At 42.0% G+C, this 23,673-nt stretch overlaps 1 protein-coding gene across 3 annotated transcripts in view; it reads left to right on the plus strand.

Moving 5' to 3' along the window:
- The window catches only part of HECW2 (HECT, C2 and WW domain containing E3 ubiquitin protein ligase 2), a 646,010-nt gene that overhangs the window by 304,448 nt on the left and 317,889 nt on the right, over positions 1-23,673 (plus strand). The window lies entirely within an intron of this gene.

Genomic DNA, 23,673 nt, shown 5'->3' on the forward strand with positions numbered 1-23,673 from the left:
AAAGATGAGATTTGTACAATGTTCTCTCAACCTAGCCTACGCCCCTTTTCCTATAGCATGCAATATTTACTGCAGATTGATAAATCCAGGCCTAAGCTTGTTATGCATATAGCTTCTTTAAAGCATGAGATAAATTTGCATACCTTGGAAACCCAGTATATGCTAACATACCTCGTGCATTTTCATTGTGGGTCTCCTGAAAACCCGACAGGTTTGGGATGGCCTGCTTTAATACATGCTTGTGGGTCATACTTCTGGAGCAAACATGTCTTAATTAAAGTTCTGTTCTTAAAGCAACTCTAGATTTTGCTCATAATGTCAACGTGCCTGTTTATTGGCTTAACTGCTTCTTCCTTTTTTTCCCCCTTGTAAGCCTTTTCTTGTTTATCTTCCTCCGTGTATGCTGTGGATTTTTTTTCCACATTTTTTTGGAACACAGTGTTTCATTACCTATTACGTTCAGTGCCCTTTTGAAAACTGTCTTTCTTGGTGTTCACTCCTAGTTGTATGCGCTCTTGTTTTTTCCATGGATCACTCTGATGCCCGTATGGGATTTGGAAGACAGAGAGTGCAGCAGCACCCCAATATGCTTAAGGTTGTTATGGTGGCAATGGCTTAGTAAGAGCATCTTTCAAATATTTTAGACACTTTTAAGCCTTTTAAGGAATGAATTCAATTTAGAGTGAAAAGGGTAGGTTTTGAATAGTTTTGAGTATTTTAATGCTGAAAGAATTATATAAATGTTTTCTTAACATTGCTGCAATAACTAGGGTTGCCAACTGTCTCCAGATTTTCAGGACAGGTTGGTCCGGTCCAGATTTTATCCCACTGCATGCAGGAACTTCTAGTTCTGACTTCCCTATTGCATTTCCTTAGAGAAGCAAGACTACAAGTCCTTGCATACAATGGGGTAAAACCAGGACTGGATTGACCTGCCCTGAAAATCTGGAAGCAGTTGGCCACCATAGTTATAACTCTTAGGTTGTCCATTGGATAAAATTCTATTGTATGTAGAATCTTTGGCTCCGATTAAATGTCTTATGTGGTGAAGAGGGGTGGGGTTAATAGTTCTATAGTTGCTGCTCTCACTGGTTGATCTAGCTTGAGTTCCTTTGTTATATCAGAGGTGATATAAGTACTTCTAAGTGTTCTAATATAGTACATTGAAGTGTTTTTCATTTTAGTCCAGCTTTTATGCTTGCCTTAACTCTCAGTTCAATGTGGATGTGCAGAAAGCTGCTTCAAGGTTGCTTATCATCCCAGGATAATCTGGGATGTGCTGAGAAGTAATCGGTGTATTAAGTTTTCCTCGCCGGCCTCAGGCACATTACCCTCTGTTTTCAGAAGACTGACATTTGCTGAAGCAACTGAGAAGATAAAGCAACAAACAGGATATAGCTATCAATGCTATATTGGGTCATAGCGATGCAATTAGCCTGTAACATGCTGCCAGAGCATGCATACGTAGAAAATCCATTTACAGATCAGATGTTCCACTATATTATATTTTCCTTTTTTTGTTAATCTCATTTCCTGAATGTTTACAGATTACTTACTTTTATTCTTCTTCTTATTGAATGGATCTGTGGCATGGTTACGCACTCGGGAGCTTAGGAGATAGAGATGGTTATCAAAAGCATTCAGTGTGGCTCTTTTTATATCCTGTACATTTTTTTTCTCTCTCTCTCTCTCTAATTTTGCTACATTTGTGTGTTGGTCACTCTGTCAGTCATGCTCCAAAAAAACCATCTTTACCCTAATTTAGGGACTACTCTTGGTATGCCACCCCAAAGTGTCCCTCAACAAACTTAATCGAACACAGAATAGAATAAAAATTATTTTCTCTGGGGCCACTTAAAGATGGCAATTTTCTATGCATTTCATGCATCTTAAAACTGTGTCGATGCATGCAAACGTGAGCTTGACATTGCCTGGCCTCTGTTCAGATAAAAAGCATGCGTACTGTCACACAGAGGGTGTACCTCTGCCTGCTGGGAGAAGTGTGCGCCACCTCCCAGCGTGTTTACCTCTATCTGCTGTGTGCTATCCAACATACCACTGAGAAAAGGGGCATTCCTGGAGGGTGGGGGAGAGGGAGCCGAATGTGTGCATAAGTGTTTTTCCCCCCCTCATTATTTTTTATGGACCCTTACGCTGGTTACACTGTAGAATATAATGGAGCTAATATTTAAAAACAGAGGGGAAAAGAAGATATCGTATATACTAGAAGTTCTTTGAAGCTTCTTTTGCCAGTAGAGTGGATCATTTGGTGATAAAGCCACTGTGCCACTCAATTCAGATTCAGAAAAGGGCAGCGAATAATAAAATGATCATACAGGTAATGTGCTTTCAGACAGAATATCTAGAGTTGGTGAAAGGTTAAACAGATAGATGTGATCTGTAGTTGCGCTCTTGGACTCTCATTAGTGGCCCTTTGCTCTCTTTGAATTAGTGATGAAGAAGAAAGCGGCAACACTTCTGCAGGTGAGGAGGTGATGAATTTTGTCTGCCAATCCAAACTCTTCAAGAGAAATGTCATTAAGCCCAGAGCTATAATACATAATTGCAGCTGTGGGCAATATTCCTGTTAAAATCACTCCAGTTAATCTCTGGGGCTGCAGCCTGCCCCTGCTATATTCAAAAAGCGGGCACTGAACTTGTGGAGCAATTTGAAGGAGCAGGGCTTGAAACTTTCCTGGAAAAGAAGCTGTGATACCAGCCAAGAGAAAACTTGGAAGAAAAAGCAGAAAATGAGGAAATGGGGGGCGGGGAGAGAAGATCACGTCTAATGTAGGATCTGGACTGTTCTTCTGCAGTTTTTGGAGGTGTGCAAAATATTATTCATAGGAATAGGTCTCTAGGGGATAGATCCAAACATCCCCCACCATCTCCCAAGGCAGTTCAAAAATAGCTTTTGCAACATGTGGAGAAATACTACAAGCCAAATATCTCTAGATATTCAGCCATTTATGAAGGTCAGGAATTTTGCAGAATTAAGTTGGTGTGCTGTGGAAATCAATTAACTTTGCATCATGTTTGCACTGGCAGAAACATGAAACTTGACCTTTTGGTTTCTTACTTCCCAGCCCAGTCATGATGGATTTAACCCTATTTATGGATAGTTGCCTGTAATTGTGCATATGATTTCAATGAATGTTCTTGTGCAATCGTGTATGAGAGTGAGACCCCAGCCGCTTGTGATGTCAGAGGAAGCCTGTGGTGAAACGGTCAGGACCACTACTGGGTTTATCTACTTTATCAAAGGTGTCAGTGGGACGGAATATACAGTTTTTCCGATACTGGAAAATAGCTGAGAGTATAGTGATTAGCTGTGTGTGAGATTAACAGTTCTGTAAAACCTGTACTATAAAAACAAGATGGGGAGTAGTAGCCAGAAGGTTCTTGTGGAGACATTTTCCACCTCTTCCAACAAATCACAAGACCTCCAAACAGAGTGTCTTGGGCTAAGAATTAGGTTAATTCAGAATGGCGTTGTTAATGTCTATGTTGTTACTGGTTTTTTTTTTTTTCTCATGTTAAATAGCCCTTTCTTGGATTATTCTTTATCATTATTGTTTTGTATATTAATTGTGTTTGTACAATATTTGTCACAGATGTTATGTTTTCATATTGTGTTTTTATTCCTGATGTGCACTGCCTAGAGCCTTCTTTAGGATAGGTGAATTCTAAATTTAATTAAATAAAGAATTAAAAGTTTGGCTGCCCTGAAAACCTGACCTTTTTGGGAATCTTATGGACCTAATTTGAGAACCAGTGCACTCATCCAGTGAATGCTGGGAGGCTGCACCCTTTTCCCAATAACTACTTGGCCCATTCCATGTCCTACTGGATTATCATGGTGTGGGCCCTGCTTGTAAAAGATCTTCTCAAATGTAGTGCCTGTGGGAAAATCTCAGGCCTCTTGTCTGTTGCAAGCCTATTAACATACTAATATGTTATTTCTTCCTCATTGAACTTTTTGTTTATGAAGCAAGAATTTCACTCAACTGACTGCCAATAAATTTGGGGCGATAGAAGGAAGAGGGTTTCAAGGGCAACAAACACGATGATCTTGGGCCAGCAGCTCAAGGGAGGCTGTGAGTGTCCTTGTGACAGCCCCTGCTGGTAGCATTTTTATTTTCCTACCACAACTTCTCTCAGTGTCTTGACTCGGGAGGGCACAGCCTCTCTCCTGACTGCAAAAAACAAAACCGTTCTGGCCCCTTGCTATATGCACACAAAACAAACAACTGACTTCCTGGCCTAGAGAAAGGTTGACAGCACCAAGCCCAGAACCAGCCTGACGTAAACAGTTTGAGGTAGGGAAAAGAACCCCTCGCTGTTTGGGGTTGCCTTAATCCCTGATTTAAGCAGGCATGCTGCTCACACTCTCACTCACTCACTCAATCTCTCTCTCTTTTGTCCCTAAATAGGAAGTCTTTTTTTTTTTTTTTTTATAGAAAACTAGGGTGGGTCTCCATGATTCAGCACTTTCTTTTCCTTAGGGTTGTTAATGCACCCCAAGCCCACCAAACAAGTGGATCCAATCTTGGTTTGGCACCATTTCATACGTGGAGTTGTAGTTCTGATTATCGAAAGGAACTCAGTGGGCCGATCAGAACTACAACTCCATTCATTAGGGGGTGAAATCAGGAGTGGATCAGTCGAACCGGGATGAGTTGGCAAACCCGTTTTTCCTGGGAAGCTGTGCCTGCCGTCCTATGCGTCAGGTTTCCTTCGTCTGCCTGAGTTACCTGGCAGGGCACATACATTCCTTCACAGGTGCTACAGAATTACTGTACTCTTGTCAAGGATAGGAAACCCTGCTTGTATGGATTACATGCAAGGGTGGCTCTGATCTCTTACAGAACTTTTAAATTCTCTGATTGACGATATTTACAAATTAAAGAAAATTGAAAAAGAGCCTGGATGACTGCCCAGACTGATTTTAAATGTCTCCAGCTGCAGTAAATCAGCTTTGAATGATATACCCAGATGCCATCAGATTTTTTTTTTCCCTTTCTACCATTTTGTTAGATCATTCAGAAACACGCTTTGCTCACACCTGGGTAATCAAAACACAAACTCCCCTTTTTATTTGTGTAGAAAAAATTAATCTTTTAGTGGAGCACAAATAATCGTATACTTATTTGTCAAATTACACAGTGCATTAATTGCACAAAATAGGAAATAGCCATGGACCTCATGCATAGTAACATAGTAAATGACAGCAGAAGACCAAAATGGCTCATCCAGTCTTCCCAGCAAAGTTTTTAGGGTTGTAAGTGCCGCTTCGTGCAAGTTACCTCCACGCCTTTCTTGGAAACACAATTCAATCATTTCAGTGTGATTTACTGCTGCATACATGATTTTGTAAGTTGCCTTGGGCATATATGGAAAAGCAAGTAGAAACAGTGAAATAAACAGATAAATACAGATTAAAGAACTGATCGACACATTGTGCGCCAAAGGTCCCTTTAAGAAAATGTTTCTTCTCAGCCAGACTCTGACGGAAATGTTACTAAATTCTGAATCTTTAGCTCTCTGCTAACTCTTAATGTAACCAAATTCCCCTTATTGCATGTGAATAGTGTTACACAGTCATGACACAACAGAACTGCAAGTGCAATTTTTGTACTAGGATGGCAATGGTGTAAGTAGCTACTAGCACATAACAGGGTTACCTTAGAAGACTTTGAAGGGCACCTGGGCTGCAAAGTGATCAGCAGCCAGGAAGTATAACTACTACTAATACTACAACTACTACTACTACTACTACTGCTACTACTTAACATTTCTGTAGCACTATTCGACATACACAGCGCTGTATAAACACACAAAACGACAGTCCCTGCTCAATAGGAAGTGGGTCAAACTCCTTTAATGCACATCCTGGTCTGGAGCTAATAAAAGGGGACAATTTTGAAAGTCCCCAGACAGCTTGCAGGTTCTTCCTCCTGGGACATACAAGCTCATGCTCAAAGGGAAGCTCCCTGTGGGTGTTCCTTTTGAAAAGTTTGCACCTTAAAAGTGCACAAGAGGATTTCAAAATGAAATCATCACCTGTGCTTTATTTTCCCCACCCGCAGCTCTGCCCATTTTTATTGCAGCTAGTAATAAGCAGGCTGTTGGAGAGTAGGTTTGCTTTAGGCTACATAACTGTTTTATATGGGTAAACAGGAAAATTGTCTTCTCATGTCTTCTGAGCAACAAGAGAATACATTTTGCTTTGAAAGGAGAAAATGTTCATTTTTTAATCTTTTCTTACTGTATTTTATAAGATGGTGGGCATAAGTTTAGGTTTTCTCCATACTATTTGAAATCATTAGAAGAATGGGAATGATCAGAATAAAACTTTGGTTTCCTTTAATATAGAGGTAGTAAGAGTGTGTCACATAATTCGTGGGTTTATTTTTTAAATTAAGGGGTAGCTATTGAAAGGCCAGCTGGCTAAGTAACTTAGGCCTGGATTTATCAAAATGAGATAAGTCTCGCATGCGATAGCAACAGGGGCGTGTTTTATGCTAATATACAGTTTATTGCAATTTGTGCTACTTACCTATGCGAAGAGCTAAGTTAGCACAACTGGCGATAACATTTTCAGACTTTGTGCTACGTGCCATACCTATTGTATTTCTTGCATTCAGCCACTGGGGGACCATTGTCGAGAGAGGGAGAGAGAGAGAGAGAACAGTGCGTTAAAACCGTACCGCCTGGTAACACAAGCTATCGCACAGTTTAACGCTATTCAAAAAGGTGTAGTTTACATCGGCGTTACATCTGTGCGATAACATTTCGCAGACCGGCAAACCTGGCCCACTTAATGCATGCGGAAACGCCTTAGTGCATTTTGATAAATGACCCCCTTAGCTGGATAACACTTATCCAGCTAACTTACAAGGATATTCAGTGGCATGGCTATGCCACTGAATAGCTGCATACAAACAGGACTTAGTCGGATAAGTGTTATCTGGCTAATTCTAGACGTGCTCAATAGCAGGTCTAGACTTAGCCACATAACTTATGCAGCTAAGTCCCAATATTGCTATTTAGCTGGATAAGGTATCCGGCTAAGTAGCGCCGCCCCAATCTACCCACGGCTCTCCCACCTTTTATCTGGCTAACTAGATAGCTGGATAAATGACTTATCCATAGAAACATAGAAATGACGAAGACCAAACGGCCCACCCAGTCTGCCCAGCAAGCTTTCACACTTTTTTTTTCTCATACTTATCTGTTACTCTTGGCCCTTAGTAACCTTTTGGTTGTATATCCCTTTCACCCCCGCCATTAATGTAGAGAGCAGTGTTGAAACTGCATCTAAGTGAAATATCTAGCTTAATTAGTTAGGGGTAGTAACCACTGCAATAAGCAAGCTACTCCCATGCTTATTTGTTTACCCAGCCTGTGCAATTCAGTCCTTGTTGGTTGTCTGAATATAAATCCACTTTTCTTCATCACCTTCTCCGTTGAAGCAGTGAACTGCATTGCATATTTATTTCAAGTGAAGTATCAGGTTTAATTGATTTGGGGTAATAACAGCCGTAACAAGCAAGCTACATCCATGCTTATTTGTTTACCCAGACTATGTAATTCAGTCCTTGTTGGTTGTTGTCTATATATAGATCCAGTTTCCTTCATTCCCCCCTGCCGTTGAAGCAGAGAGCTATGCTGCATATGCATTGAAAGTGAAGTATCAGGCTTATTTGGTTTGGGGTAGTGACCGCCGTAACAAGCAAGCTACTCCCCACTTTTTTGTGAATGCAAATCCTTTTTTCCACATTTCCTCTTGCTGTTGAAGCTTAAAGCAATGTTGGAGTTGCATTAATCGTATGTATGTTTATTGAATAAGATATTATCTCCAGGTAGAAGCTGTCACCTCTCTTCATTCACATCCTCTAGACTTTATGGATCCACAGTGTTTATCCCTCATCCCTTTGAAGTCCTTCACAGTTCTGGTCTTCACCACTTCCTCTGGAAGGGCATTCCAGGTATCCAACACCCTCTCCGTGAAGAAATACTTTCTGACATTGGTTCTGAATCTTCCTCCCTGGAGCTTCAAATCTTGACCCCCTGGTTCTGCTGATTTTTTTCCAACAGAAAAGGTTTGTCATTATCTTTGGGTCATTAAAACCTTTCAAGTATCTAAAAGTCTGCATCATATCACCTCTGCTCCTCCTTTCCTCCAGGGTGTACCTATTTAGATTCTTCAATCTCTCCTCATAAGTCATCCCACTATCTAGCAGCCACTGAACTCATGCGGATATTCAGCAGCTGCTAGATGGTTGCATAAGTCCTACTTAGCAGGCTATCTGACAGTTGTGTATTGTCCCTAAGTGTATCATGCATGAGAAAACAGTATGAATGTACAAATTAATGTAGGATAAACCTGTCTAAGTAAAACATAGAGAATGCAATCGGTCCATATCCAGTAACACAAAACAAGGCATTCAGGTAGAAATATTCTTGGGGCAATTTTGAGTAGCCCGCAGTGTTGTCACTACAGGCGGGAAGCTGAGGCTCATTGTAAATGAAAATGACCCAGTTAGTTTTTTCTTGAAAATGAGATACAGGGCCAGATAATACCTGATGAACAGATTTAGAGCTTGTGATGCAGGGTTCCGGAAGGAGCCTGACACGGAATGTGAGCTCTTGCTGTGGCGTGGTTGATGCATCCTGGCATGCGAACCCACTAGGCCCACGCTGACAGCAGGTGGGGACAAAAACTGGGCTTCAACTGTACCAGCCTCATTCCCTGCAGGTTGAGCCCTTCAGTTCCAGGGTCTGGCAGGTCTTAGGTGAGGAGCCCATGAAGAGCGGCAGGTGGGGCTGAGAACCGGTGGTCAGGGCAGGCAGCAATCAGGCAAGGTCAGATCCAGGCAGAGGTCAGGGCAGGCTGCTGTCTGGCAGCATAGTCAGATCCAAGGCAGAAGTCAGAACTGGAAGTCAGGCAGAGAACGGACTGGGCAAGACAGACAGACGTGAAGGAGAACTGCAACAGAGAAGGGAACTGGGCAAGAGAAAAGGACTAGGATGGACAAGGAGCAAGGACAGGAATAAGCAAGGACAAGAACTGGAGCAGGCTGGAGACACAGGAACAAGGCAACACGCACTGCTGGCAGAAGCTCTGCAGGAGGACCTATTACTGAGGCGTTTGTCAGGAGCACGGCTGGGGTTTAAATACCCAGCCACGCTGACGTCATCAGAAGATGCTGCATGCGTGCTTAGGGGATGCACGGTGTGCCCTGCTGGAAGCGCGATGGCGGCATCCTAGCCGCAAGGGAGATCTGATGTCGTCCTGCAGCATTTGAGCTAAATGTGGTTAGTTGCAGAGCTGTCCCATTACCGGCCCACATTACGGAGCCCTGGAGCATGGCTTCTCGCCTTAAGATCATTTCTGCAGTATCCAGACTAGGAACAGTGGGAGGGTCTATGAAAGCAGGGGAAAAATCCCCTGATGGTTGTGAATGAAGATGCATGGTGCCAGAATCCCAGCACTGGTTCTGACTGAGCTGGAAGAAAAAAGGTGAAAAAGAGGACTACTGGGCCTAAAAAGATAACCCTCTCCCCCTCCCCCCCCCAAAAAAAAATGCTACATAACATGCGCAGTAAAAGTACCTGAGTAGTTTCTCTTTGACAGTGAATTACTAAAAGAACATAAGAAATTGCCTTGCTGGGTCAGACCAAGGGTCCATCAAGCCCAGCATCCCGTTTCCAACAGAGGCCAAACCAGGCCACAAGAACCTGGCAATTACCCAAACACTAAGAAGATCCCATGCTACTGATGCAATTAATAGCAGTGGCTATTTCCTAAGTCACTTACTTTGCACCAGCTGCAAAGGGTGGGGGATTGCTAAAATAGCGTTCTTACTTTTGAAAATCCCATGTATGCATTATGTTTCACTCCCATCTCTGGGAATGCCTCTTTCTCTCCTGATTAAAGGTGGTGCCTACTTTTAGCCGCAATGAAGGGGACACATTTTTACTCCAGCTAAGTAGATTGCTCTGAAAATGCCCTGCAATGAATGTATTTAATCATTAGCAGCTACACATCAGGCATAAAAATGAAACTAGCAATTTATCAAAGCACATGAGGTTAACAATCACACAGATTTCCAGAAACATTTCTGAAAGTAAATGAAATTGAAAAGACTTTGTTTTTTTGTTTTATTGGTGTTGAACAATGGTGATGGATGGGCTGGGGGAAGGTTATATGGGGTGAAAGTTCTCATATGCTTCTACATGTCTTTCTTGTGGCTTTCTTGGCAGTGGATAAGATCCAACCACTGTCAAGTTAATGTTGTAATGTGAGAATAAATCCATAATAAAAAGATTTAAATTAAAAGAAATTCTTTTAAGGTTTTCTTCGGTTCACATTTCTTACAGATATAGAAGGGGTAGCCAACTCCAGTCCTCAAGAAAGACAAATAGGTCTGGATTTCAGGATATCCACCTTGAATATGTATGAGTAGATTTGTGTGTGCTTCCATCCATCGCCTGCAAATGTATTGCGGGCATTATTCATTGTGGATATCCTGAAAGCCAGACCAGTTTCTGGCTCTTCAGGGCTGGTATTGGCCGCCTGTGAGGTATAGGTTATATCATATAGTTTTGTTTTTGCCACAGATCCTCATTCTATTTAAAGGAAAAATTAAAGGCGCAGTTAGCAACAGGAGCAGGAATCCTCATTGATGTCACTGGTTTTTGTGGGAAAGCCCTCTGTTTCAAGACTTACCCAGCAAAGTAGAAAACAAGCAAACAAAAAGACGAGCAACAGCTGTTCGCACTGGCATAATCTGCAATGTCTTCTTTCCCCTGAAGCAGACTAATATTAGATGAAATGCGCGTCGAGACCCTTTTTGTTCCTTGGGATTTTTTCACTGGTGAGATTTGTTTTGCTGTGTAATGACTTTTGGAAACTTTTTGATTTGCATTTTATCATTGTAAACAGTGGAATGGTGTTCAGTTTATAATTATTTGATTTATATCATCGTTTTGGTCTTTTAATTTGTTTTGACTTATAAAATATTTCTCGGAGGTTGGATGTTGAGACAGCAGCTTCACTGGTTTTGGTAATTGTTTAGATTATATACAACACTGGGTGGTGAGACTTGGCAGGGGGCAGCATGGGACCCTGTGCACTCATCTACCCAGAAAGGTGGAGAGCCAGTGAGGAAGAAAGCAAGAGGTAACTTGGATAAGGTGTGGTATCCTGCAAGTGGCTGAACTTGTATGGCTGGCAGCGGGAATAGATCCTTACAGAGTGGACAGGAATAACTGGGCAGATTGGATGGCCCAGTTGGTCTGTTTCTGCCATCCTTTACTATCTTAAAATGGAATTCAAGACCTATGATTGACTACTGAAGGTCCTGTCCCATACTGGTATCCCCAGCACAGTGGTATCCGTGAAATCCAACCACTGTAAAATGACTTAAACATTAATTTTATACACATGGCAAGGCATGCCAGGGTTAGTGGGTTCTCTGTACCCAACCACAGCATACCCAATGCATATACCACAGTAATGGAGAGTCTGCTGTGCCTTATAGTTTAATTTGACACACTTCATTGAATTTCCAGTGGATCTGTGCACTCTGTTATGTCATTAGGTAGTGTTAAAATGCTCTTGCCATCATTTGGTATTCAAGACTGTATAGACTGTGCTGGGTAGGAAGAGATGGAAGGGATCTTGGAATGGGAAGAGAGGAGATCACAGAGGAAGAAAATGAAGGAATCTTAGCAGGGATATGGGATGGAGGAGGACAGAGGCAGAGAGGGAAGAGAAGATGGGGGATTCAGGGAGGATAAGGTAAAGGAATGAGAGGAGATGTGGGAGGGGAGGGAAGAGAGATCAGGAGTGGGGAGGTGGGAAGAAATGGAGTGATGAGGATGGAAGAGAAGGAGGGCAGATTGAGATAAATTAGAGGAGGAAAGAGGGAGGAGTAGGGATGGGATAGGAGGAGGAGAAGAAGGAAGGAAGCGACATGCCTCCTCCAAAGCCCCTTTGTTCCCATCACGCTCTCTGTTTTGCTCCCCTTCCCCACCAGCCCCTTGTTCACTTCCTCCCCCTTCCCTCTTCACAAACCTTGGTTCCATCCTCCCATTCACCCTAGTGCATTCCCTCCCCCACCCCATTATCCCTGGTTTATTAACTCCCTCCCTACCCAACCTGGATCTCTGGTTCATTCACTAACTCACTCCTCCGCACATAATGGTGATCCCCAGTTCATTCCTTCCTTCCCCCCTGAGCAGCGATCTCCAGTTCATTTACTCACTCCTCCCTCCCTACCTTCTCTTCTCCCCAGGTTCGTTCATTCACCCCTCTCTGCTCCCCCAAATGTCCTCACTCACCCACTCCGATCATAAAACAAGAAGAGGAGGAGGAAGATGACAGCCATGCATCTCCTCCAGTGCATCCTCCCTCCTCTTTTTCCGGATCCTGTGGTTCAAAGCATACCAGTCAGGCTCGGCAGGGGAGGCGGGAGGATGCACTGGAGAAGGTGCAAGACTGCCATCTTCCTCCTCTTCTTCCTGTTTTATGATCAGAGCAGGTGAGGAAATGGATCCGCGGGGGGGGGGGGGGGGGACAGAGGGGAAAGATTATGCTGTCCCACTGTCACCAACACTTTTACTTTCAGGAATGGAAAGGGACTTTTAGGGGATCCATTTGCCATCCCATGGCCACTGTCACCAATTCTCTTTGAAGAGGGTTCCCGGTCTTCCGTGGCAATTTGGCCAAGATTGGCCAGTTCCATGACAAGGGCCGAATTTTGCAACCTTTGAAACTGGAGTCTCTGTCTATAACAAGTTTATTCATTGGAAAAGACCGAACTGATCACTTTCCTAGCTAACTTGGCCTTTTTGAGCAAATAAACCACAGATGGGCAGCAGTGAGAACAACATTGTCCTTTTAGTTCACTTTAGTTCGGCATGCCACAAAATATACTGCAACATGTGTTAAATTTTAAGTCTATCGAGTTGCTGCACTGTACTGCTTTCATCTTGTATTGTGCAAAGATCTGAGCCTTTCCTAAACTTTGACTGGTAATTGTACAAAATGATGTGCCGTAGCCGTGTGCTACGGATTTGGGCCTATTGGCAACTCAAAGTAGTAAATGTTTTCCTTAGGCCTATATGTTGGTTCGAGACTTACAGGAACAGTGAAAAACAAGTGCCAAGGCTTATGTTTATGCCTGATGCTATATTTTACTTAATATTCTTACTCTTGAATTGTCTAAAACTGACTCGGGTCATAAGTGATGGAGTTCAGCTGGAATTTAAAAGTTTGAAATCTGACTTGCATTAAGCATTTTAGAAAATATTTGCACATCTCATGTATGCTATTTAAATTATTCATAAAAAAGGCTGAGAAATACAGTTAATAAGAAATGAGTTACATATTAAAGTGCAGTTATGTATAAAAGTTTGCAATAAAATAATGTGATTCATTTTTTCTCGGTATTTCAGCTATATTTAAGCAACAGTTAACCAGTCAAGCAAGGCTGGTTGCATACGATATATAATAGGAGAACTTTCATGTTCCTTCTATCTGTTCTTTGCTTCATTGTTTATGGTAAAGGGTTTTGATCTAATAATGCACCTGAATCACCATTTGCTTGACCTCTTGCTGACTGGCCTTGCCACATTCATTGCCATAAAAATTCCAATTCAAGATGATGAGATAATGGTTTGTGTAAGAGCCCAGTAGCTGTGCAAGTGAGACACATTCATGTCCTAATTTATCGCTGTAATTCCTAAACCAGGGTATTTTATAACAAATTATATACAGCAGTGAGTTCCTGTCCCAGAAAGCTTAAAGTGGAGAATCTGAGGCGATGAGAAATAAAGCGACTTGCCCAAGGTTACAATGAGTGTAAGTGATAGAAGCATGATTTAAACTGGAGGCATGTCCAAGATGGCAGGTGTGCTGCCTTAAGCTCCGGTGTGCACTGTGAATCTATCTTGTTTGCTCAGAAGCAGAAGAGGAAATCCTGGATCTTCCCTGTGGATCTTGGACAGGGGGACTCCTTAGGTCTGATGGACACGCATGTTGTGAGAATACCCCCTTTGAACTCTGGAGCTCTGTCCTTGGGTGAGCCACTTGAAGGATCAGCTGTGACTTCCTTGAACCTTGAAATGCCTCTTAGCCTAGAATTGCAGGTTCCACCTTCAGCTCCAGTCCAGGAAGGAACTTGCAACAGCTCCTCTACAGTGGTGCTGACAGAAGGTCTCAGACACTGATCGGAGGCAGGGTTGGGAACTGACAGGACAAACTCTGGACCTAGGTCCCTGCAGCAAGGCCTGAGGCGAGGTGAAGGTGTGGCACAATGCAGGTTAAATCATCGAAGACAAGGAGGTGGTGTCCCCTTTGGAGTCAGGGACAGGAGGAAGGCAGAGGTCAGCATTCCCAGAAGTGTAGCAGATAAGAGTATTAGTGATATTTCTAGGAAGCTGGAAATCCTGCCACACTCCTCGAAACCCTACCATCTACTTTCTACCCTTCCCCGGCATTTGCACCCTGGGGAAGTGGGCGATAGGTGAATGGTGAGGGGCTGCATGGCACACTCTCTCAGGGCCAGTGCAAGGGTATAAATTACTCTGTGAACATTAAGGCTTTTCACCGCCCCCCCCCCCCCTCCGTACTCAATTAAAAATTATATATTAATAGCAGATTTTATATGAAAAAAACCAAAGTACAGTCTTCTGATGTAAAACTATCACTTACAACATGTACTATTTTGAAGCCGGTAAGGAAACCCTGCAAAAAAGACTCTTGGAGCCCATAGGGTATTAGGCCTATTGTAAAGTGAGTATGGTTGACCATGTAAAACAGATTATAAACATACTATTGACACCTTTAAGTCTCAATAAAATATGTACTTTATTATTGGATAAAACATCTTTGAAAATCCTTTTTTCTGATTGGGTTTAGCTCTCAGAAAGCCATGAATAAACTGAGCTATAATTATAATATAGTAAACCTCCCATATTAAAACTGCATTAATTGCCAGGACTCAAACAGTAAGAAGCCTACCCATGAAGATGCAACAATGCAAATATTACATCAGACCCTAAAATACCAATGCACCCCCTATTAAGAAAACAGAACAAGACAGACTTATAGATCCCTACTCAAAAACTATACAATAGCAGAATACCTCACTTCAATCACATACATAAACACAGACAGACCCTCACCAAATACAGAATAAAGTGACCCTAAAGTATAAACAGAAATGTGCAGACAAAAACTGAACTCGAAATTGCAAAATGCCAGACTCTGTATGAAGTACAACAATGGAAAAACAGAAACATCACCATTCCTCATAAATCATTAAAATCAAGAAATATAAAACATCAGTCATAATGTTAAAAAAGCATACAAATAAAAAAAAATAAATATTTCAAGACAGCTGACAAATAGAATAACATTCCACAATTAAAGTCACCAACATTTTTTTAAAGTTCCCAAAAACCAATAAAATAAAAACAGCAGACACATTAAATAAACATCCAATAATAATTAAAATTAATAAAGATTAAAAAAAAAATTTCCAGCTTTCCATACCTGGGAACTTTTCATGATCACACTTTCATATACTCTCACACATACACATGCTCGCTGCCTCACATGCGTACATGCACCCTCTCTCACATGCTCTCACACACACACGCTCGTTGCCTCACATGCTTACATGCACCCTCTCTCACATGCTTTCACACACATACACATGCTAACATACATGGACACTCACTCATACTCCCTCCTGCTTTGTGGAAGAGACTCAGGGGATTTCTACTGGTTTGTTTTGATCAATATCTGGGGCCGTGTGAATTTTAAAGTGTTAAAATGGGTTGTTATTGAAAAAAAGGTTGGAGAGGACTGGCTAGAGGGATCATGGCATGGCAGTAAATTGATGTTCCCACTGCAGATGAAAGCAGCTCCTGTCCCCTGCCACCTTGTCCTTTGTCTCCTCTTTTCCCATCCTGAAGTGGAATAGTTACTTTGCAAGGGCCAGGCTAGGCCCATCTGTTAAATCCTTCCTGTAACCAATTGAGTGGGATTAGGGGAAGGTGGGAGTGAGAGACCTCTGTAATCCCAGACTGGCCTGCAAGGGATTCCAGCTGATAATAAACTTTATTAAGGAAAGAGATGGTAATCCACATTTTCCCTCTACATAACCTGTTGAAATGATGGTATGTGGATACTCTCCACCCCCCCTAAAAATAGGGAGTTTCATTACACATCACTTGGTTCTGGCAGGAATTTGTCACTGCAGTGCTACAACCGAAGAGCAGGGCCTGCAGCCTGCCTACATATGCCTTCCACAGGTCTCCTGCCCCTGCTCTGCTCTCGTCAGCCTCCTCCCTGCCCAAGTCTCTGTCTGTGTGTATGTGTGCTGCCAGCTGCGGCCTTGAAATCGGCTTTGCAAGTGGCAACTGCTGTCCCGTTTCACTCTGTGGCCCTCACCTGAGACTCACTAATTGGACATTCCTCAGCAGTCGGCTTTTTTCCCTCCAGACTCCCTCCCCTCCTGCGGGCCTCCAAGCAATAGCAGAGAGAACATGGGAACTGAGGCTCTGGCTTGCAGCTTTACCTTTTTCTTTCTTTTGATCTGCAGAGGCAGGCAACAGGCGGGAACCGCTAAAGTTAGGCACAGAACAGAAGGCAGCCCTGTAGGCTGCACAGCACAGGCTAAAAGCACCGCCGAAGAGGGGAACCAGCAAAGGGGAGCACTTGCTCAACAGGCTCCAAGGCATGAGGCAACAGCAGAAAATGGTTTGTGCACTGGTGCCTCAGCGATGTAGGACGCTGCACGTTTTCAGATGTGTGCAAACACTGGAGGGCAGTGTATGAGGCAGACGCTCAGGGAGCATTTATTGCTGCCTCAAAATTCTGCCACCTGAGACCACTGCCTCACCCTGCCTCATTATAGAACCACCCCTGAGGAGGCTGGAGGAGATAAGGCTGGAAGGGGACATGTTGGTGTTTCAGCAGAAGAAAGGATATGAGCAGGGGTGGATTGCAGGAAAATAACCGCCCGGGGGATTTTTTCAAAATTGGCCCATGGGTATCTTACTCCCTTGTGCACTTTCTCTGCAGCACATGCATCAACATGCCAAATTGACTCTGAAACCTGGAAGAATGAAGCCCAAATATCTCCAAAATAAATTTCACATCTTTTCCTAAAAAGCTAAGAAGTAGAGCATACTCTAGATCAGCAGTGAGTAAACAAAGCTGTAGACCCCCATTACATCCATGGAAATCAGTTGGGACCATCCCACACGTCTGCTTATCAGAATATCTCACCTTAATCACACATGTAGAACACAGACTGACCCTCACCAAATACAAAATGAAGAGATAATAAAGTATAAATAGAAACATGCAGACAAAAACTGAACTTGAAACTGCAACAAGCCAGATTCTGTATGGAATGGAAAAACAAATATCATTCCTCACTAAATATCAAACAATAACATCAAGAAATATAAAGCATCAACCATAATAGTAAAATCAAACTCATAAAAAGAATAAATATTTCAAAACATCTGATTAAAAGAACATCCAATGATTACAAACATATATCATTGTTTTCTTAATTTCTCAAACATTGATAAAATATTTCAAAATAGCAGACACAGCAAACAACATCCAATAATTAAAATTAAAGCTAAAATAAATCCCCTACTCTCTGTACCTGGGAACTTTAGATTCCAGTCATCCTGAGATTGTCATGGATTAGTAAGGGGTGGGAGATATGCACAACTTTCTTCTCTCTCTAACTCACATGTTCATTCTCACACAAACTACCTTATATTCTCTCTCACACACATGCTCATTAGATCACATGCTTTCTCTCGTACATACTCACTGGCTCACTTGCTGTCTGTCACAGACATGCTCACTGTGTCAAACACGCTCTTGTTCAAACACATGCTCAATGGCTCAATTGCTGTCTTATATACATGCTCACACATATGTTCAATGATTCGTTCTTGCTCACACAGATGCTTACAGGCTCCATCACTCTCTTTTATACTCACACACAGACCCACTGGCTTATATAGTCCTCTTGCTCAAACATATGATTATTGGCTCACTCATTATCTCTTGCTCACAAACATGCTCTGGTAACCACAACAAGCCCGACCGTATTATGCAGTGCAACAATGGAAAAACAGAAACATAATCACTCGTCCAAAACATCAAGCAATAAAATCAAGAGATATAAGACATTCATAATATTAAAACAATGAAAATAATGAATATATCAAAACAGCTGACAAACATAGGGGGCCCGATATTCAAAGCTCGTTCAGCGCTACTTAGCTGGATAAGTAGGACTTATGTGGTTAAGTAGCCACTGCTGAATATGCACTGACGTTTAGTGGCTGCTGCTTAGCCACATAAGTCCCTTATATGGCTAAAACGTTAGCTGCATAAGTTGTGGGCTGGCGGTGGAGCGAGTTAGCTGCATAACTTATGCAACTGAATAGCAATATTTTGTCTTAGCCACATAAGATTACCAGCTACGTTAGACGGTTATAACTGATACGGCTAAATACAGATCTATATGCATATATTCAGCGACATAGCCGTGCCACTGAATATACCATGTAATTCAGCCTGATAAATTATATCCGGCCAAGTTACTTAAATGGCCATCTGAATTGTCCCTCTAGCAAAAATGCTGATTAAAAAGGACGTTTACATTTATTTTTGACGAAGTTCTCAGGTACTTGGATACATTTTGGTTGCGTTGTTGGTCACAGAGGTATACGTATCTCTGAGAATAGAAACTATTTTCTTATTATTTTATTGTTGGCGAACATGAGAGATAGCTCTGTCAGGAGGCCATTGATCAAAGACTCACTTTTCGATCGCAGTGGAGACTGCTATTTTATTTTAAGTTTGGCGTGACTCTAGGGGGGGGATCTCCTGGATTGGTCCTCCTGAAAAGGAGTCATCAGCCCATCCCTAATAAGGCATGTGGCGCAGTGCCTAAGTTGAAGAGACCTTGATCCGAAGGTCAAGAGACCTTGATCTGAAGGTCGTGGGATTGAGTTCCACTCTTGGCGCTTCCAAGAATTGATTCCATGTTCATGGGTCCCAGTCCACAGTTCCTTGAACTTAAGAACACTTGTTTCCAAGCTTGGGGGTTCAAGTTCCCCCTTCAAGAATTCCTACAACATCTGCAGGACTGGAAGATCCAAGAATGATTTACTGCCTTGTTCAGCTGCTGCTTGCCCTGGACCTCACTCCTGTTGATTGGTTCTGTCCTCAGCTGGCTGTCTGTCCAGGACTTCTGGTTCCTGCCGATGGCCAGAGAAGTGGCCCGGTTGGATAAAGATCGAGCACTGCTATGAACTGTTCCACTTAGTTGAGTCTGCTTGCTTCAGTGAGTCTTCTAGTCTTTGATCCTTGTTCCTGTCTCGTCTTGGTGTTCCTGACTTCAGATTGGCAAGCAGTGATTGCTGGTGTGTGTGACTTTGGACTGGTAAGCAACGACCCTCTGGCATTTGACCTTGGACTTCTTCTGACCCCTGTCTCCAAGGGCCCACCTAAGTCCCAGTGGCCTGGGTCCCTATGGGCTCCTCCTGGGGGGACCATGGGCTTCCAGTGGCAAAGACACAGTTCCTCTCCTTGATGTCACAACTCTTTGTCTTCTTCTGTCTCCAGTGCCGAGGGTCAGCTGGTCACTTTTTCTGTCTGCATCACCACCCAATGGGAGAACCTACGGATCCACATCCTGAGGTACACCATCCTCCCGTCGGCCCAAGGGTTCACACCTGAGCATAACATATACATTGTTGAAGGCAATGAAGCATTTTCAAACAGATGTGGCCTTTCTTCAAGAAAATAGAAATAATAATGGGTGGGACAAGTTTTCTCAGCTTCTTCAGATTCTCATAGAGCATGGTTGCTATTCTCAACTACCCTTCTCTTTCTTTTCATAAGCACAGGGTGTTACAGGATCCAGAGGGTAGATATATCCTAGCAGAAGGTTGTTGTGTGGGAAACATATAACCCCAAATACTGTCTAAACATGTTCTTTATAACCCTGATTAATCTCCTTCTGGAATACTCTCGCATATCTATTGTATTGGGAGGGGATTTTAATTTCATTGGTGATCCTACAAGGGATAAAGCATCTGCTAATTTTAAAAACTTCTATTACGTCTACTAGAGGGGTGCCATATTTGTGTGATTCTCTTCAATTGATAGATGTTTGGAGGTGCTTAAATCCCAGAGAAAAGGACTTTACTCATGTCTCCAGGGCTCATGATACTTAATCTAGGATAGATTCATTACAGAAACAAATTTCTTCCAAATCTCCAGAGTAGAATTTGGACCTTTAGAAATTTCACATATCATGCTCCAGTCTGGATGGCTTTGGAAGGGGTTTTGCCGCTTAATATGGTGAAAACATGGAGATCCCCGCTTTGTCTTTATGAAGATAAAAATTTTAGAATGTATCTTAAAGAAAAGGGGGAAACATGAATTTTTCAATGTTCAACATTGCAGCATGGGCCCCTTTTAATCTGTCTCTTATGGGTAGAATATATTTATTTAAAATGGTACTTCTCCCTAAATGGTTATTCGTTTTAGGTTTACTTCTTCTCTATTTAACGAAGTATACACTATCTCAATACTAGAAGATTTTGTTATATTTATGGAAGGACCGGAAACCATGACTAGCATTAACGCAATTGAAATTTGCCTGGGGGACAGGTAGTTTGGGAATTCCTGATCTTAAATGTTATAATATGCCAGCAAATTTACAGCAAATGGGGGAATGGCTTCAAGGAACTACATATTACACAGATGATGAATTTGAAGCAGGAGTAGTGTTTTCTCTCTAAAGCATATGTCATACATTTGGCCAATGGTCAGCTATCTGGAAACCTCAGTTATCATTGCTTAATAGCACTGTTATGTAAATCTTGGCATTGGCTATTGGGAAAATTAAAGTTGGACAGGGGTCAGTCACTTTTTTTTTTTTACCCCTGGTGAGTAATAAAGCTTTTGCATTGGGAATGAAAAGGGGATGTTTTGTGGACTGACAATCTGGTGGATTACGGGTGGTGAACAAGCAAGGGAAGATTTTATCTTCCCAAGAAGTTCGTACATCATTTGATTTAGTAGATAAGGACCATTTTGCATTTTTACAAGCTCATCCTTTGGCCAGTTCCCTGGGTCCCTCAGAATTTCTGAAGGAACATTGGACTTTGTTGCAGGCTTGGTTTGACATAGAAGATCCAGGGAGACACACTCTGTTTTCCATTCATAAATTCTTGATTCAACTTGAACCTGCATGGATCCCCACTTTGGTACAACATAAATGGGAGGATGAACTAACTATAAACTGCCTATGAAACAAATTAAAACATGTTTTGTTGGTATATCAAAATTGACAGGAAACATACAAATGAGAGAAACACAATTTAAATTTTTATCCCGAGCTTTTATTTCGAAAAGACAAGCATACTTGGCTCATATTGCAACTTCAGATGTCTATAAAATGTCTAGATGGAGTTGGACACTTGGGGCATTCCTTTTGGTTATGTCCTAAGATACAAGTTTTTTTTAGAAGAAGGTATTTCTGTATATGGAGTCCTTTATGTCCCAACGGTTAACTCTGGATGCCCTAGAAGCTTTATTTGAGGATATTAGTTCAGACTCTATTTGCACCCCTACACAGCGGATATGGATTTGGAAAGTAATATTGTTGGCTAGATTAGCCATATTGCATTTTTGAAAAATAAAATACATTGCTTGCTTATTATGGAACAGATGTCCTGTCTGGGTTCTCACCTTAGGAGAAGAAAGATGATATTAGATATCTGGCTTCCTTATATTTTACATTTACCTCAGAGTTTGAAGGCAGATTCTTAATGATCTTTTTTTAATACACTTTGCAATAAGTTAGGCTTCCACAACACTAAGACAGGTGGAAGATTATAGGCCTTAGTAAACAGGGAGGAATGGAGAAAGGGGAGAAGGTAGGAGTTTGGGGGGCGAGGGAGAGGAGGATGGATACTAACAGAAGGGGAGAAGGGAGATGGGGTATTGGTATGTTATTCTTATTGCTGTTGGTAATGTATCCATGTTGAATATCTTATTGTTTGGAACTGTTTTATGGATATGTATTTCACAGTGTGGTTTGTTCTGTTGGCAACAAATAAATCAAATGTTTTTGCTAAAATGAACATTTTCATGGCTGTTGAGGTGGACGCAAGAGCTTCCATTTCTTTTTGGCACGGTGTCACAGACATGTAAATTCCAGTGGCTTTGTGAGAGAATGTTCACAGACTCCCATGGTTGGAGTGCAAGCTGTGGATTGGAAGCTCCTGGTCACACTCCATGCAACCATGATTGACAGACTTGACTGAGAGCAGAGGTGAAGCTGAGAAGATAGGATGTGTGTTAAGATGCTATTTAATTCCTAATTTTTGGCAGGTCTGCTACCACTTGCTTTGTTTTTGCAGCAAATTAAGCCACCAATAAAACCATGGCCAGTACTTTCTCTAAAGTTTTGTAGTCATAGAATGTGAAAACTGATTACAAAATAACCAGGTCACTTATCAAAATGTGTTTTGGCATTAATGCATGCGATAACGTGTTAATGCATGCGATAATAGTGCGAACGCATGGCACGAATGCAAATTTTTGGAAGGGGTGGGGTCAGGGAGGAGTTTGGGCGGGATTTGGTAAAATGAGGGGTAATATCACACCATGCAATAGCATAATGCATGCTATAGCATGATGTTAATGCTGGAAATAACTACACCTTTTTCCAGGTGTTAGGTTGTGAGATTTGCCCAAAATGGCCATAACGCAATTTGTGATACATTTTTAGAATTGCATTTTGGCCATTTCTGGGCTTGAAAAGGGGAGAAGGGGAGAGGAAAGGGGAGAGGAGTAGAGTGTAGAGACAGCCTCTGGGGAGGTCCTCACAGTGTGCAACTATTTATATCTCTATAGGAGGGCCACCTGTTGAGGTGAGGTGTTGGTGGTAATTTAGGGTTTAGGGGCCAGTTTCTCATGTAGTGTGAGACATACGAACAGCACAGTACAGCATGGTGAAGATTTGACATCATTTGGAGTGAGGAAAGTTTCACAAAGATGAAATTTTGTACTATATTATCTCACCCTAGCTTGATGGTACCCTGTTATAGAGTCCATCAAGCTAGGGTGAGAGAACATAGTAGAAATGGCATCTTTGTGAGACTTTCCTCACTCCAAATGACATAAAATCTTCACCAGGGTGTACTGTGCTGTTCGTACGTCTCACTCTACATGAGAAACTGGCCCCTAAATCACCACCTCACCTCGACCTATTAGATGGCCCTCCTATAGAGATATAAATACTTGACTACTATGAAAGCCTTGTAGGTAGTTGGTCTCAGTCTCTCTCCTGATGCAAAGCAGTATGTTATCATGTGGTACAGTAATTCTAAAATTTCCCTAAACATGCCCCTTTTCTTATCAATGCATTACTTAGACATTTTGATGAATCTAGGGGTAAGTTTGTAAGGCTACCAAAGCCTTAAGACTTGTGCTGCTCTACTGTGTAAAACAGCATCATTTATTCAGCATTCTGATACACAGGTGCACTCCATAGCTCAAACTTAGGATTACCAGTTTAATATATTTCCCAATAGAAG

Source organism: Rhinatrema bivittatum, chromosome 6, assembly GCF_901001135.1.
Source record: "Rhinatrema bivittatum chromosome 6, aRhiBiv1.1, whole genome shotgun sequence".
NCBI lineage: Eukaryota > Metazoa > Chordata > Amphibia > Gymnophiona > Rhinatrematidae > Rhinatrema > Rhinatrema bivittatum.